Source organism: Benincasa hispida, unplaced genomic scaffold, assembly GCF_009727055.1.
Source record: "Benincasa hispida cultivar B227 unplaced genomic scaffold, ASM972705v1 Contig625, whole genome shotgun sequence".
NCBI classification, from domain to species: Eukaryota; Viridiplantae; Streptophyta; class Magnoliopsida; order Cucurbitales; family Cucurbitaceae; genus Benincasa; species Benincasa hispida.
In genome coordinates, this window is record NW_024064981.1 from 51,343 (window position 1) to 69,700 (window position 18,358).

At 35.8% G+C, this 18,358-nt stretch overlaps 1 protein-coding gene and 1 long non-coding RNA gene across 2 annotated transcripts in view; both read right to left on the reverse strand.

Annotated features, from left to right (window-relative positions):
- The window catches only part of LOC120069848 (cytochrome P450 CYP72A219-like), a 63,895-nt gene that overhangs the window by 19,775 nt on the left and 25,762 nt on the right, over positions 1–18,358 (reverse strand). The gene's annotated exons all lie outside the window — the stretch shown is intronic.
- On the reverse strand, positions 15,720–16,712 carry LOC120069851. Its single transcript, XR_005479706.1, has 2 exons — positions 16,188–16,712; positions 15,720–16,011 (listed from the first exon to the last, which is right to left on the reverse strand). It is a non-coding gene; the product is annotated as an uncharacterized LOC120069851 (long non-coding RNA).

Genomic DNA, 18,358 nt, shown 5'->3' on the forward strand with positions numbered 1-18,358 from the left:
AATATTCAAATTTATATATTTTAGATAATAATTTGGGGATATAATAAATCAAATCAACACTCAAAACTTTCACATGCAAGTCTATAAATAAGACTGTATTATTGATATAAAGAACAGAAATTTTAATCACAGTAGTGAGGTCAATAGTTTAAAAGATTTTACAATAATGATCTTGGATTTCTTTTGTACATTTGGTATCAAGATTTTGTTGGAGTTTTTTTTTTCTTTTTTTTTTTTAAATTATAAATAATAATAATAATTTTTAGAATTTTTTTTTATAAAATGGAAAATTAAAAAAAGAAAAAAGAAAGGAAGAAAGGAATGTGTAATAATTAAAAAAAGAAAAAAAAGAAAATTTGTACGGATATCTCACTCTTGCTCTCGCTTTCGCTCAAAATCTCGATCTCGCTCTCAAAATCTCGCTCTCTCGCTCTCTCGCTCTCTCCCAAAATCTCGCTTTCTCAGATCTCTCTCTCTCAAATCTCGCTCTCGCTCTCTCTCTCTCTCTTACTCTTCTCTCTTTCGTTCTCTCCCAATACAAAATTATTTTTAACACATCAAATAATTATGAGTGTTATGAGGAAGGACTCCGGAATGAGGAAGGTCTTTCGTTCTCTCCACATCAAATAATTATGAGAAAGGTCTCCGGAATGACAATTAAACAGATTCAATAATAATATTAGGGCAAGGTCGAAGGTTCAAAGTTCGACGTGCAAATGTAAAGGGAAGGGGAAGGGGAAGGGTTCAAAATTCGACCCATCTAGGTCGAATTTTCAACCCTCGACTTATTTTTTTAAAAAAAACAATATTTTTACAAATAGTTTGAAAACAACAATATTTTCCTAAATAGTTTCTAAAAGGACAATATTCTTTTAATTTTTCCGTATCTTTGTATGCACCATTGTATTGTTTTTTTCCTCTTTCTCATGCCAATATTTCACTTTTTTTTCCCTTTTTTGCAAATGGTAGACTACTTTTGAAAAAAAATTAGAAAAAATAGATAAACTTGAAAAACATTTGTAAAAATAAGATTAAATTTTTGTTTTTATTCCTTTCAGTCTTTTAAATATCTATTTTATTATTTTTACTTTTTTTTTTACTAAGTCAAAATAAATTTTATGGTTAACTTTTTTTTTCTCTTTTGTTGATTTTTTTCTCTTTTTTTAATTTCTTTTAATTTTGTTAATATTTTATTGTTGAGCTTTTTTTTTTGTAATTTTTTATTTTTCCATTCTTTATATTTTTCATTTATATATTTTTTTAATTTAAGATGAGAAATATTTTTTTTGAGATTTAAATGAAAAATAAGATGTTGAATTCCTAAGTTTTGAAAATTAATATGCTTTGAATACCTAAATTTATAAAATTATTTTATTTTTCATAAATTAATAACAAGAATGTTGTTGATGAGCTCATTGTAGATAATTGTATGAGAAAATGACGATGAGAAGCAAGGTTAGTTTTCAAAAGTCTAGTGTAATATTTGACTATTTTGAATCAGAAAATATCTGGGGTTACCGTTATTGGTTGGTCGGTTGAGGGCTATGGATTGTGCGCCTTTGATATAAAGGATTACAACTCATATTAGAAGTTGGGTGGTGCGGTCACTCTCTTTTGCTGGGAGGTTGCAGCTTGTTAGGTATGTTTTACAGTCCTTTCAGGTATTTTGGTGTAGCATCTTCATGTTGCCTGCGTGTGTAACTCATGAGGTTGATCGTCTGTTACGTAGTTATTTATGGAAGGGTAGTGCGGTGAGTCGGGGTGGTGCACGGGTGGCGTGGGATGAGGTGTGCTTGTCGTTGGGAGAGCGGAGTTGGGTATGAAACATGTGGCTTCATGGAATCAAGCTGCTATTATGAAGATACTCTGGCTTCTCTTAATTAAATCAAAATCATTATGGATGACATGGGTGAAGGTGTATGTTTCGCGTGGACAGTCTTTGTAGGCTGTTCGAAGTGAGGTTGGGAGGTCTTGGTGCTTGAGGGTTATCTTGCGTTGTAGAGGTAGATTCAAGCATCTGGTTCATTTGATGGTCGGTCTTATTTTGTTTGGTGGGATCCTTGGCTGTCGGAGGGGGGAGGGGGTGTAATTTTGGATTCATATAGGTCTACAGTGGTTTATGATGCAAGGGGTAGTTTGGAGGCGCGGTTGTCGGAATTCTTAAATGGTTAGGGAGATTGGAGGTGGCTACAGTGTCTTAGGAGTTGCTTGAGATATATGGTCTTATTCAGGAAGTGGGGCCTAGGGTGAGGGGAGAGGATTATTGGGTTTAGGAGCCGGGTACTAGTGGTCGGTTTTCTATTGATAGTATGTGGGAGAGTTTGCGTCCTCGTCATCCTAGGGTGTCTTGGGCTAGTATTTTGTAGGCAAAGGGTTGTATTCTGTGTCACTCTTTCTGTGCGTGGTTAGCTGTGAGGGACAAGTTGGGTACATGGGATTGGTTGAGGAGCTGGAGTGTGTTGTCCGAGGGGGGTGTCTTCTGTGTGGGGGAGGTGTTAATAGCTTGTAGAAATACAAGCTATTGTAGCCTTTTACTTAGAATTATTAGGGATGATGAGTAGAATATGCGTTGATAATACTAAGAATTCATGTGGAAAAATGAGCTTGTGTCGACCAGCACTAAAAATCCTCGCTAACCCTATATCATGCGTTATACTGCGTCAAAATATCTATTTTTGTAGCAATTGTAGGAATCGATTGCATGTATTGATCCCAGACCATCGCAAATTTGATCGCATGTATTAATCTTCAAGAAGACAAGTTTATCGCATGGATGTTGCAGCTACAGAGTAATAATAGTGATAGAAGGTTGATCGCAAGGTGGGTGGAATGCGTTGGTACTTCGGGAGAAATGAGTATGAACGTATACCTTGGGAGTATCAACAAGATATGGTGATGTTGACATTGCCACACCGCGATAAAGGTAACAGTGAGTCAGAACGCAATCATCAATGATGTCGGCGTTTGAGCTCTATAAATAACACCTTGAATCTTCACTTCAAATCGTCCAAGTTTCTACCTTAAGGCAGATCCTTGTGATCACAAATGAGAGCATGAGCAGATACTCTTTGATGATTCTTCACCTCCACAGCCATTTCCGAGTGACGATCGGAGTTTCAGACTTCTCCACCATCCATCCATGGCACCACCGACAGCCTTGACGTACATCTGATGGAAGCAAGAGATTGCCTACATTTAGCCTTCCATCTTTCTTCTTATCTCGTATTGTATTACATTTTGGCTTAAGACATTAATACATTTTGTAATCAATGCATCTTTTTAGTTCTTTTAACACCATCTTCATCATCTTCTTCTTCTTTATCATCTTTTACTTTCATTGCAGTGAGTTAAGTGTAGATTGCAAGAGTTATCGCATACTCAATCATGCGGCATAGAGATTTGATGCATATAGTAAACCACCGAAAGGTGTATATTGTGCGAGTATAGTGAGTCAATCATCTTTGCTTAGTGCAAGGCTATCACAATACTTATCTATGAGCTGAGTAACTATAACCAACTGCCCGAGAGGATAAGTAGTGGAACTCACTAAGCAAAGTAAGCAGTGTTCCTAGAGATAGGAATAATCTTATACTCGACGCAACCATGCATTATAGAGATATAAACATGAGGCTGACCAACGAGAGGTGTGTGATGCGTTAGTGTGGCGAGCTGGGATTACCCTTACGACCAAGTTTAATGACGCGTGAATTTATCCCCTCCACAATTCTATTTCTTCATGCATCTTATTACGTGTTAACAGTTGCTGCATCTCTACCAATTCTCATAGTTAAACTTCCATTGCTCAATCTGTTTAGTTAGGTGTAGAAGTAGCCATAATCCATTAACTCCTGTCTTTTTACTTTTATTATCACCTCAAACGCATTACTTCACAAATACTATTTAGTTATAGGTCCCTGTGTTCAACCTCGGATCATTCCGAGAAACTTGCGTTCTCGTTATACTAGGCGAGAAAGCAAGCAAACTTGTGATAGGAACGCAAGGTCATTGCATACGAGCTTAATGCATATTTCATATTTTCTAGTCCAATGCATGACTATCGACACATGAAGATTAACAAATAACATAAGACAAACATATTTATTTTTCCTCTCCTTTTTTTCACGCAATAAGTGTGGAATCGCGGGATCATTTATTTTTCAAGTGTGAGTTTGGGAGAGAGGTGTGGTTTGATGTGTTGCGTCAGTTGGGTTCATCATATTGGGTGGCAGGTTGAGATCATCGCATCGGGTGGCAAGTTGATATGTCGAGTTGAGTTGGTTGTGCCGAGTGAGGTTGGGTAAAAGGGTGTGTAGTAAGTTGTTCTGTGTATTTTGGTGTGCTTCCATCTACTACATTTGGCAGGAGCATATTCGGTGGTTGCATGGAGGTCGACCGAGGTCAGTGTCTGCTTTGTTTCACCTTATGGTCTCTACAATTTGTGCTCAAGTTGCTTCCTAGCGGGTTGATCTTCTTGGACTTATCTAGTATGTTTACAGATACTTTTCTTCTTTTTGAACTTGTTGTTGCTCTCTGTTTTACTGTTGTTCCTAGTTGTGGGGTTTTGGTTTCTTTTCTCTGGTTTTCTCCCTGGTGGTTTGGGGATTTTTTGTGTTTATGCTTGGTTATATTCTGGTTTTATCTTGTTGGCTTTGTTTGCGTATTGTTGTCCTGTCTTTCCTTGTGCTTTGTTGCTTTGATGCCTTGATCCTAGGCTGTGGGATCTCCCTTGTTGTTGTATAATAATATCATCTATTCTAAAAAAATATATAATATTTATATCTAGTGAGTTACCCTTTAGATGGTGAAGAGTGAAAAAAAAAAAACAGTCTAAAAATGGGCTCCTTCATTTTGTGAACTTTAATTTAGGCATAAATGGTACAATTACAACTATGTATTATCTCAAGGATCAAGATTTCGCTTCCATGGAAAAGAAAGAGAATAAAAGATGGATAATTTTCTATGATGTATTCTTTGTATTGTGTTACACAATGAATATGAGGAACTCAAGGGTGTTAATATATATAATTACAAAGGAATCAAAAGATGTAACAAATACTACACATATAACTTTATACAATTGGTTTAAATGAATTGTGGGATGAGGAGAGCCTTGAATCGTCCTCCATGTCACTATACACGTCAAAGTTAGCATAGTATGAGTTAACAATAGGCTGCCTTATTAACTATCTTCACATCCCTCAAACAAGGGGTAGTTGCTAATTATTCATTAGTTGGTACAAATCGAATGTCTAACCATTTGTTGAGGACTTGATCTCCGACATAATGAACATCGAGTTCAATATGTTTTATTCCGACATGGAAGATAAGATTTGAGGTCAGAGTACTATTACCAATATTGTCACACCATAGGATAGGTGTGCCTACAAGATTGAAGCAAGGTTCTTTAAGTAATTGCCAGATCCAAGTTATCTCAACGAAATCTATTGGCTTTCTAGTCCTTAAGTTCAAATTAATTAATTTTAATTAATTAAGTAATTCATGTTTTGATGATAACAAAACTGCTTTTATTTACTAATATTTTGAGTGTTTCAAAGTGTCCATTGTGTAGAACCGGAACAACGATTACAACATAATTTAAATCACTCAAATCGAAGCTCAAATGAAGAAAATATGACCAAAACAAGCGTAGCGGAAAAATCTCGAGTCGATGACGTGGCGGCCAAATTAATCAAATTAGACTTAATTAAGAGGGTGATGTGGAGCAATGAAGAAACAAAAAATGATGGTCTTTTGATATTTGGTTTAGTTTTAAAAAGAAAATGAATTCAATACATATATATTAAAGTTTATTTTATTACTTAAATCATAATAATAATAATTATTACTATTATTGCTATTATTATTATTTAGGGCAAAATATACTTTTGGTCATTGAGATTTGACATTGATGTCTATTTGGTCCTAAAGTTTCAAAAAATATACTTTAATCCCCTTAGGTGTGAGAAATTATTGTAAATGGCCCTTGACTTAATTTTAAACTAATAGAATGCTGATTGGACCGTTAAGTGATGACATGAATGAGATGACAAGTTACCTCATATAACAACTTAGTAAAATTATATGATTAGTTGACAAATAATTTTTAATTTTCAATATTTTAAAAATAAACTATTCAAAGGAAAATAAAATGGTTTAAAATATTTAAATATGCCAAAACAAATCTAAACCATTCTCTTCTTCTTTGATTTTATCTACCATCCGTTCAACCCATTTCAATTTCTTTGGTTTCTCAAGATTTTCATTGATTCCTTTCTATTTCTTTTCAATTTTCTTCTATTTATTTAAGAGCTTAGTTTTTTCTCACCTTTCTCCTTCGTAGAGACAAATCCAATAATTAAAAAAAGCCTTTCTTCTCAATGTTATAGTGTCTGGAATGCAGATTGAACTTTGTAATAAACAAGAAAAAGAAAAAGGGAGGAAGGAAAAAGGTGAAAGTATTTTCTTAGAGATATTCCTTCTTCGTATTACTTTTCTCAATAATGAATGAATGTCCCAGTGGTGTTATATACAATTACAGAGGGAATAAAAAATGGTTACAAAGGAGTACATGTAATAATATAATTGGCCTAACTAAAACAGAATTTTAGGATGCAAAGGGTTCTGAAATGGTCCTCTACGTGACGGTACACGACAGGGTCAAAGAAGGCTAACTTCGGAGTTGACCACCACGTCATCAAGCTTAACATCCCCCCTCAAATGAAGGGTAGTGACAGTAAGACCGAGTTTGGATCTGAGATAAGTAAACTGCGCATGGTTGAGACATTTGGTCAAACAGTTTGCCAATTGATCACTTATTGGGACATATCTGATGGCAAGTTTACTAGAGAGAACTTGGTCTCGAATATAATGTACGTCAAGTTCAATGTGCTTCGTCCAGGCATGAAAAATAGGATTTGAGGCAAGTACAGCCATGTTGTGAAGGAAATTAAACACGAGGATTTCCATGAGCAGCGAAAAGATCATTCCAAATTACAATCGTATATGAATTTTACAATTACAGTCATAAACAGAAACATATGGTTATGCATTAAATACAGAAATTACAGCATACTATACATAAGATCAAGGACAAGAGTAACACACTTTTTTCGATTCATCACAAAGCTCCTTGATCACTAACGCTCGATCACAGCAACACAACAACACACGAACGCTCGTCCAACACAACCGCTACACTACACGATCACCGCGCACTCGAACTTAGCAATCGCCTAGGTCATGAATAACCCGAACAACATGAACGACCTCTACAGAACCTCGACAGTGTTGAGTTGAGCATGACACCACTCAGAAGCCTACCTTGATATTCTCGGTGTGAGAATCCAGAGGGTGGGCTCTGTGTGGACTTGGTTTGAGGCAGACAAATGGAGGAATCCACAATCGTATAAATGATTGAGCAAGTAGGAGATGGAAGAACCTATTGTATATGTCTATGCCCAATCATTTAGGAAAATCTACACGGTTGTCTAGCAAAAGCTATGCGATCGTTTAGCTCATCGCTTAGCTGAATGTCTATCGCCCACTAACACTCCACGATTTTTTAGCTCACTCTAAGCCATTGCTTAGTAAATCTCATTTACTTGAAAACTTCCCATGAGAATATTTCTGAGAAAGAAAGTCTCAAATCAACAATTTTCAATGAGAAAGAAAGTCTCAAATCAACAATTTTCAACCCTTACTAAATTAGGAAAACATTTTTTCTTTTATCTCACAGTTACAATGAAACCACCAATAACCTCCCACTCAATTGGTTATTAGAGAAAAAGAGATAATAATCCAATAATTAATATTATTATAAATATAAATGATAACCAACTTATCATACTATATTTATAATCTATAGTTTTAATATTTCATCTCACGAAACATACAAATCATAGCTCTTTTCTATTTCATGGCACTTAATGTAAATTTCATTTACATTAATCCTCCACTAGATATATCTCATATACCATACCGATCATATCTCATATAATCGAATCACCTCTTGTCAAATTGAACATTTCAAATTAACACCAAGAACTGATCATCAACTAAATCCATTGAGCTACCAAGGGGACCTTATGGACCTGTAGCTCGAAGCTGCAACGGTACGTGAATAACTAACTAAACTCTTTAGTCACGGGATCCACCATCCGTTAACTGCCAGACACTCCACTAAAGATCGATAGCTGAACTCTCCTTACTATAGATATATTATGTGTCCATCTTAACCAATCAACAGTGCGACAACCCTTCACCGATCGCTCATAGTACAACTCGGTCAATAACCATTATGCCCCTGTAGTTACATCTAACTCCTTAAGTACCACTGAATCCTCTAATGAATATAAGTCATAGTCCTATTATGACTGAGTTCTCTCTTCCAAAGAGAAGTTGTGGCCACTATTTTCAAGCCTCGGAATCAGCCCTTGAGGGAGCAATTTCTCTACTTATCCCTGCTTCGAGAAAGAAGTGAATTCCATCTTGTGTATTGAGTTCTTAACTCCCAAATTAGACAAGTCCCCAAAAAGTAGGTATGTTGAGTTGACAATCTGGCCACTCTCACCCATACTAATCAAAGGATCGCCCTCAAAGGCAGGAGTTCCTAAAACACTCAGGATTGTGGTCGTGTCACCTATGGCCGTTTAGGTGAGATATAAGTCTCTAGTATCAACGGTGTTATATACAGAGTCTAGTCATCTCGTGGTCCGCTCTTATAAAAACTCTTTATATAGGACACCCCCGCTCGCATGTCTCCACATGAATGGTCAGGATCTACTATCTGTAGTAGTTTACAATACTTGCAAACCTCCACAAAGCGGGCCGTGTTCGTAGTGTCACCAAGATCAGGTATCCCACCTTAATCCTTATACTACTGACCTATTTAGGTTATCACTTAAGGCATGATCTACTTGTATATCACATATACATGCTTAAGTTTACATTAGATAACCAAGGAGCTTTGTTTATTGGATATGAGTAAATGCCAGAATGAAATAACAGTTATTTTATTCATAAAACAATGTGTATAATTACAAACAATGAGACTCCGGGAGAATTAGGACACTAATCCTAACACGTTGATGTTGTCACACCAGATCAAAGGCGTGAAGAGAAAAACCAAGTTCGCCAAGTAATTGTCGGATCCAAGTGATTTCTGTAGAAGCGTGGGTAAGAGCACGATACTCAGAATTCGTACTCGATCGGGCGACCATGTTTTATTTCTTAGAGAACCACGACACAAGAGAATTTCCAAGAAAAAACAATAGGCAACGATAGACTTATGGTCATCAACATTCAAGGCCCAATCCGCATCAGAGAAAGTAGTGATGGATAACGAATGACTTGGCGTAATTAAAAGGTCATGAGAGGTAGTACCTTTAAGGTAACGTAAGATACATTTCATGGCTTTCCAATGAACATTTGTAGAAGCCTTGAGAAACTGACTTGGCCGATTAACAATGTAGGCAATGTCGAGTCTGGTATTGATAAGGCAGGGCACCTAGGGTACTATTGTAGGAATATGGATCTTCAAGGGGAGTTCTATCATAGAGAGACAATGTCTGCCTGAAAACAACTGGTGTGGGACACGGTTTGTTTGAGGACATGTTGAATTTCTCGAGGAGGTCAGTGATGTATTTGGACCGATTAAGGTGAATGCCATTGTGCTGATAAGTAATTTGGATCCCAAGGAAATAGTTAAGTTCCCAAGGTCTTTCAAGACAAATTTGGAGTCAAGAGTAACAACCAGCTTGGAAATAAATTTAGGATTGTTGCTAGTGACGACCACATCATCCACATAGATGAGAAGAAGAAAAATGATAGATGATCGATGGTAATAATAAAGGAAGGTATCAGAATGACTTACAGTGAACCCGCAAGAGATCAGGAAGGATTTCAACTCAACTTTCCACGCATGAGGAGCTTATCATAGGCCATAGATGGCTTTGTTAAGCTTACGAACATAATTTGGATAGAGGGGATCTTTAAACCCCTGGGGTTGTGACATGTAAACAGCTTCCTTCAAAGTACCGTTGAAGAAAACATTGTTAAAATCAAGTTATTGAATAACCCATCCATTTGAGACAACAAGAAATAGGACTATATGGATTGTGAAAGCCTTGACCATGGAACTGAAAGTTCTAAAGAAATCAATACTAGGCGTTTGATGAAACCCCATGGCCACAAGGTGGGCTTTATGCCTTTGAATTGAGCCATCAACATTTTTCTTCAAGAGAAACACCCACTTACACCCAATAACGTTAAGCTGAGATGTACGAGAAATAAACGACCATGTATTTAATTGATGCAAAGCACAAAGTTCATCAACCATGGCAGCCTTCCATTTTAGGCAAGAAATAACATAAGATAGGTTGGTGGGTTTAGAGAGAGCGATCCGATGCGATGTCGAAGAAGAAACAGCCTAGACCTTTGACAAAAGATGTTTACCTTGTCCCTTGTAATCATTGGATTGTTGGGGTTGATGCCCTAAATCTCGTAGAGTCCTGTAGTTTGTAAACATCTGCATGAACAAAAATTTGGTGATTTATAATATGAGATATTTTATTTACTTATATCTATAAAATATGAGATATTTTAGTTGGATTAACCACAAACCAATAAACTAATATATCTGATTATCGTTGTAACTTAAGCATGTATGTAGAGACATACAAGTGGATTGTGCTTTAAGTGATAACCTAAATGGTCTGTAGTATATGGATAAAAGAGGGAAACCTTATCCTGGTGACCCTACGAGTGTAGCCCGCTTTGTAGGTGTTATAAGTGTTGTAAAGTTCTATAAATGGTCTGATCCTGACCATTCGTGTATCAGACATGCGAGCGGGGATGCTCTATACAGAGGAGTTTGTATAAGACCAGACCACGAAATGTTTAGTCTTGTTATATAACACCATTCATGAAAGAGGCTTTCATTTCACTAGAATGACCATAGGTAACATGACCTTAATCCTAAATGAGTTGGGAACTCCTACTTATGAGGACGATCCTTTGATTTGCATGGGTGTGAGTGGCCAGATCGCCGACTCAAACCTACCACTTTGGGGATTCGTCTGATTGGGGAGCTGGGAACTCAGCTACACAAGACGGAACTCACTCCTTTCCCGAAACAGGGGTAAGTAGATAAATTGCTCCCTTAAGGGTTGATTCTGGGGCTTGAACAATGTGGTAACATACCTTCTCTTAGCTCAAGAAGGGTTTACTCATAGTGGGACTATGATGTATTGTTCATTAGAGGAATCAATGGTACTTAAAAAGTTAGATGTAACTACAGGGACAAAACGGTAAATTGGCCCAACTATACTTACTAGAGATTTATGAAAGGTCATCGTACCGTGGATTGGTTATATCCGATGGACACAAAAATATATCTGTAGTGCAAAAAGTGCAGCTATCAGTCTCTTTAGTGGAATGCCTGACAGTTAACGGATGGTGGATATCGTGATTAAAGAGTTTAGTCACTTATTCACATACCGTTGGAGCTTCAAGCTATAGGTCCATAAGATCCCCTTGGTAGTTCAAGGGATTCATGTTAAGAATAAGTTTTTGGGTTAGTTTGAAGTGATCAAATTAATTCAATTATATGTGATATAATTGATTTGATGTATTAGATACATTAATTGGAAGAATTAATATAAATATGATTTATATTAAATGCCATAAAGAAGAAAAAGAACTATGGTTTATATATTACATATGATGTGATATTAAAACTATAGGTTATAAATATAATATGATAAATTAGTTATTATATTTATTTATAACAAATTAATTTTAAAATAATTGGTTATCTTTTTCTCGAATAACGGACTTAGTGGAAAGTTATAATCAGTTTTTGATAACTGATGAATGAAATGAAAATCGTTTTCATTTTTTCGGAATCCAACGCGCATAAAGAAAAGAGTTACATGATAGCTTTGAGATAGTGAACGATCAAGTGTCGAGTATCCTATACGATTGTTACTCGCTGCTAAACAATCGAGTACCCAAGTCTATACGATAGACTTCTTCATTCTTCCACTTGCTAGATCGTCAAGTTCCTCCTTCTCTTTACCAGATCCATACATAGCCCACACCTCCTGGATTCTCACACTGAGAATACCAAGGTAGCCTCGTGGTAGTGTCGAGTTTGCATTTGAGGGTCGAGTATCGAGTTTAACTCGATTGTGATCGAGGATCTTACAGTTTGTGTTGTTCACTGGTTTGCTCGTGTTACGTTTGTGCTGTTGGACGCATTACTGAATTCGATCAAGGAAACACTAGAAGAAATAGTTCTTCAAAGGTATGTTTACTCGATACATTGTATTTTATTCTTGAAGCATGCTGTAATTTAGATTTGATGCATAACCATTCTATTAGAATGTAAATGTTCATGTTCTTTCACAATAGGATTTGGAACGATCTGCTTCCGCTCATGGGTTCTCTATTTTTAAAGTTCCTTCATGGATGATTATTAACAATAGGAGAGGGATGAGATATGTCAGTATTAGACGGCCTAGGGAAACTGGAGAGACAATAGGGGTGGTGAAAGGTGTTAGCATTGATGTCCTAAATCTCTTTGTAATCTCGCAGTTTGTAAACTTTATATAAACATATTGTTGTTAATAAAATAATTGTTATTTTATAAATATATACTAAATCCAATAAACTAAGATCCTAGGTTATTTTATATAATTTAAACAAGTATGTAGAGACATACAAGTGGATCTTGTTTAAATAATAACCTAAACGGTCTGTAGTAGATGGATAAGGCTGGGTACCTTATCCTGGTGACACTACGGATATGACCCACTTTGTAGGTGTTACAAGTGTTATAAAGTGCTACAAATGACCTGATCTTGATCATTTATGTAGAGACATGTGAGAAGGGTATCCTACACATAGAGTTTGTATAAGATCGGACCACGAAATGGTTAGTCTCTTTATATGACACCGTTAATAATAGAGACTTACATTTCACTAGGATGACCATAGGTGACATGACCTGAATCCTGAGTGAGTTGTGAACTCCTACTAATGAAGAAAGTCCTTTGATTTGTATGGGTGAGAATGGCCAGATTGCCAACTCAATAAGCCTACCATTTTGAGGATTCGTCTGACTGGGGAGGTGGGAACATAGCTACACGAGCTAGAATTCACTCATTCCTCGATGTGGGAGAAAGTAAATAAATTGCTCCCTTAAGGGCTGATTCTAGGGCTTGTACATAGTGACCACACCCTCTCCTGGCTTGAGAGGGACTTAGTCATAGTTGGATTCTATGACTTATTATTCATTAGAGGGATCAGTGGTACTTAAGAAGTTAGACGTAACTACAAGGGTAAAACGATAATTTTGGCCCAACTGTATTTACGAGCAATTTGTGAAGGGTCATTGCACCTTTGATTGGTTATATCCAATGGACACAAAAATTTATCTGTAGTGCAAAGAGTGCAGCTGCAGTCTTTAATGGGATGACCAACAGTTAACGTATGTTGAGTAATTTAATTAAAGAGTTTAATTAATTATCATTCTCATTGGAGCTTCAATCTACAGTTCCATAAGGACCCCTCTGTAGCTGGATTTAACTGAGAATTATTTTTGGATTAATTTGAAGTGTTCAAATTAGTTATAGGAATTAATTATATATGATATAATAATTAAATTAATTATACATATGATATAATTAATATAATGTATTTGATGCATTATAATATAAGGTAATATGAGAGGAATTTGAATATGATTCAAATACTAATTATATGAATAAGATTCATGTAATTAAATTTAATATAAATATGATTTATATTAAATACCATAAATAAGTTGAGAGGAATTAAATATTTGGATATGATCTAAATATCAATTATATAAATGAGATTCATATAGTGAATTTACTTAAATGTGATTATATTAAATGTCATGTATAATTAAGAGAAAATACATCTATAGGTTAAATTGTATTTTGATATAACATGTAACTATAGATTATGTATTATATGAGATATAACATATATGTTTTATGCATATAATAAGGTTGTTATTATATATATAATTATTATTATAATTTTATTTTATTAAACTAATATTAATTAATTAAAGGGAGGGAGTTACAACTCCCTCCTCTAATTTCTCAAATACGTGATGAGAGGGGTCAGAGAAAGAAATGATGCTCAATTCATCTTCCTCCATGAAACACTGAGAGAATAGTTCTCTCTATAAAAAAAAAAATAAAATAAAAAAACGAAAAGAGAAGAAAAGTTCTCTTCCTCCTTCTCCTCCTCTCCATCTCCTTCCCTCTTCCAAAACCATAAGGTAGAGCCCACACCTTTTGCCATTCTCATTCCCTAAGGAGAATACATGAAGTTCCGTTTGGTGGTGTCCATTTTGGAGAAAAAGATCCGTTCGTGGCTTGTTCGAGGGATTCTTGAAGAATAGTCTTCAAAGGTAAGAGTTTCTAAAACCCTAAGTTTTCCTTTATTAATGTATGCTATAATTTATGTAAATACATATCTTATTCTTGATTTACTGTAAAGCTTACATTCAATGAGAAATGGATTTGAGATGATCTTGCTTCCGTTCAAGGTTCTCTTTTCATAGAGTTCCTTCAGAAGGGAAGGTAGAAGAAGATAAAGGTATCAAAGAACCGGTTTGAAAAGGGAGAGTTGGAGGTGCCAGTTCAGAGGGATGGGCCGAGACTGAATGAGTAGGTAAAGGTGTGTGCGGGTCAGGCTTGGAGAGTGGGTTGGGACTTGGACTTGGTCTATTAGGAACAATGGGAAATGGGCTTGGGCTTTGATCAATGAGTGAGGCATTAGAAGAATGAGAAGTTAAAATTTTGGGTTGGGTGGGTAGTGGGTCTAGTAGAGTCAGAAAAAGGCCCAAACCAGGAAGTTATCGGAACATGGGCTAAGGATGAAGTGACTGATAAATCAGATCTGCCAAAGCTGAGTTTAAATGGAAATTTGGCTTCATTAAACACATGTCGTGTGATGAAAATCTGTCCATTATTGTTAAGACATCGATGCCCTTTGTGCAAAGGAGATGGCACGAGATATATGCACTTTTGAGTGTGGAATTCAAATTTGTGCCTTTGATATGGCATGAAGTTCGGGTAGCACGCACACCCAAATATTCAAAGAGATGAGACATCCATGGACTGGCGAAGCAACATTTGCATTGGTGACTTCCCCTGTAACAAAGAAGTCGATAAGCCATTAATTAAGGAAGTGGTTGTTTGAAAGACATACCACCAAAATTTCAGAAGCATGGCAACTTGTGCAAGTAGAGTAAGTCCAGTCTCGACAACATGGCAATGCTTCTGTTTGGCCCGACCATTCTGTGCTGAAGTATAGGGACATAACACTCGCTTTTGGACACCAAGAAGATTACATACATTGACAACTGGTTTATATTCACCCCTCCCATCTAATTGCAATATTTTAATAGAAGTGTTGAAATGACCATAGAACAACACATTTTAAATTCATGAAGGGTGTCATTCTTTTGCCGGAGGGGATACAACCAAGTAAAACGACTATAATCATCTACCAAAATTATATAGTAGCGATATCCATCAGCTGAAAGCATTGGGGTAGTAGGACCCCATACATCTGTATGAACCAAATCAAAGGGATGAGATGCATGAGAGGTGGAGTTTGGGAAGGGAAGGGCATGAGATTTTCCAATTTGGCACGTTTCACAAAATAAAAGACTATCATTAGAAGCAAACTTCATATTATAAGATTTAATAACTCTGTTTAATGTTTGTGAAGAGGGATGATCAAGTCTCTTGTGCAAAATGGACTTGGTCACAACCATATTAGCCTGACAAGTACTATGAAGCTCATCAACAAGTAAACAAAATGAAAAATTAGAGGATGCAACTTTCGAATCATCAGACTTTGCTGCAGCAAGGATCTGGAATTTATTTACATATTGCTCATGAGCGGCTAGCTGATACAATGCATCCTTAAGCGTGCCCTTCACCAATTCCGCCCCGAAATTTTGTCCTTAACCACAAAAGAGTCAGAGTGAAATTCAACAATAATATTATTATCCTTAGCGAGCTGTGAGATGCTGATTATGTTTTTAGCAATGGGGGGCACACACAAAACCTTATTCAATTTAATAGACCCAGAAGGGATAAGTTGGGATGAACCATTAGCAACAATAACCTGATCGTTACCTGTGTATTCTGTTTTCTGATTGAGGTAATTGGGGTTGGCTGTCACATGGTTGGAGGCTCCGTTATCAGCGTACCAAGAGGGGTCAATCACTGTTTAAGGGGTAGCTAACACAGAATTGGCCATGAAAGGATTCTGAGGCATACAAAAGTTCTTATTGTCGTTAAACCCAGGTGTCGTATTAGCAGTTTCACGAAGAGAGTCTGATTGAGGTTATTAAAATCTTTGAGATAACGCATATAACAAACATCGACTGTATGTCCCATCTTGGTGCAGACCTGACGAACAGATTGATTTGAGTAAGTCCATCCGTTCTTCATGATAGTTAGGTATTCCTCCATTTTGAGGGACCCTTTCCTTGTCTACTGAAACAAGTGTTTTAAATAATCAATTTCAGCTTTTGATTGTACTCCAGAAAATTGTTGAACCGCATCCCATAGGTCCTTTGAGGATTGATAACCCATTACTTGAGTCACTATTTCAGGCGACATTGAATTATAAAGCTAGCATCCCATAGGTCTTTTGAAGTTGGTGCGATCCATCTTGATGGATGTGACTTGGTTGAGCAATTGATTCAGAGGTGGACCAAATAAATTTCCATTGCCAGTGTTTGCAAAAATCGGCAACGGAGAAGCCATTGATAGTAGCTCTGATACCAGATTGAACTTTGTAATAAACAGGAAAAAGAAAAAGAGAGGAAGCAGAAAGGTGAAAGTATTTTCCTAGAGATATTCCTTCTTTGTATTACTTTTCTCAATAATGAATGAATGCCTCAGTGGTGTTGTATACAATTACAAAGGGAATAAAAAATGGTTACAAAGAGGTACGTGTAATAATATAATTAGTCTAACTAAAACAGAATTTTGGGGTGCAGGGTTATGGAATTATCCTCCACGTCACCATACACGATAGGTCAGTGAGGGCTGACTTGGGAGTTGACCGTCTAGTCATCAAGCTTAACAATGCATTTTTAAGTGTTTAAGTTAAAAAATAAGTCAATTTGAAAAAAATTGAAATGTTTGATAACTGATTAAAATAGTTTTTGAAATGTATTTTCAACCATTTTTGTCAAAATATTTAAATAAAACTGAGTATTTTGAAAAACAATTTTTTTTCCTCCAATCAATCCAAACGGACATTTAGTCTCTTAGTCTTTTAATCTATGAGCTGAAACTTTTCTCAGTCACTTCCTCTACTATAATTTTATGGCATTTATTTATTTTATGGAGATTATGTTGAACGATTTAACATAATTTTTTTTGCAATGGAATGTTATTAGTGTGAAATTACAAGAAATGGGAAAAATCTAGTGCTCGAAGTGAGGAAAGACAATACAAAACCTGCAAAACCGAAAAACCCATAATAGGATTTGAAGAAAATCTTAAGAAATCAAAGAAAAATGTAATGAGCAAAATGGATGGTAGAAGAAGAAAGTGATTTAAGGTTGTTTTGGAATATTTTTAATATTCTAAACCACTTTATTTTTCTATTAATAGATTTATTTTTTAAAAATTAAAAATATAAATTGTTTGCCAAGTAATCGAATGATTTTGCTAAGTTGATAAATGAAGTAACTTGCCACCTCATCTACATCATCACTTAAAGGTCCAACCAACATTTTGTTATTTTGACACTACAATAAAAACCATCAACGTTTGCCGTTTTAAATACTTGACATTTTTATGAAAAAATGTCAAGTAATAGGTGATTTTAAAGAAAAAAAGGTCAAAAATTATTTTAAGAAAGTGGAGATTTTCGGAGAATATTGTACTTGACGTTTTAAAAATGTCAAGTTCAATTAATGGTTTCTTGACCTTTTTAAAACGTCAAAAATATTAGAATATATAGGGCAACGTTGCAACGTTGAAAAGTAGCATTGGAATGCTACAAATTTTGACGAAAAAATGAAAAATGCATGTCTCATGCAAACAGCAGTACAACACTTTCAATAGCGTTGCAACGCTATGGGTTTTGACGAAAAAATGGCACACCTCGCAAACAGCGTTGCAATGCTATAAGACAGATTTAAAAGAAATTTTCCAGTCGAATCGCAAAATTTCTGCAATTCTTCTTGGTTTTTCACTTCGCTTTGATGCATCTTTGTTATTCCATCAATCTTGAAAAGATTCTTCATTGAGGTAAGTAGATTTAGTTTGATTAGGTTTAATTCTTG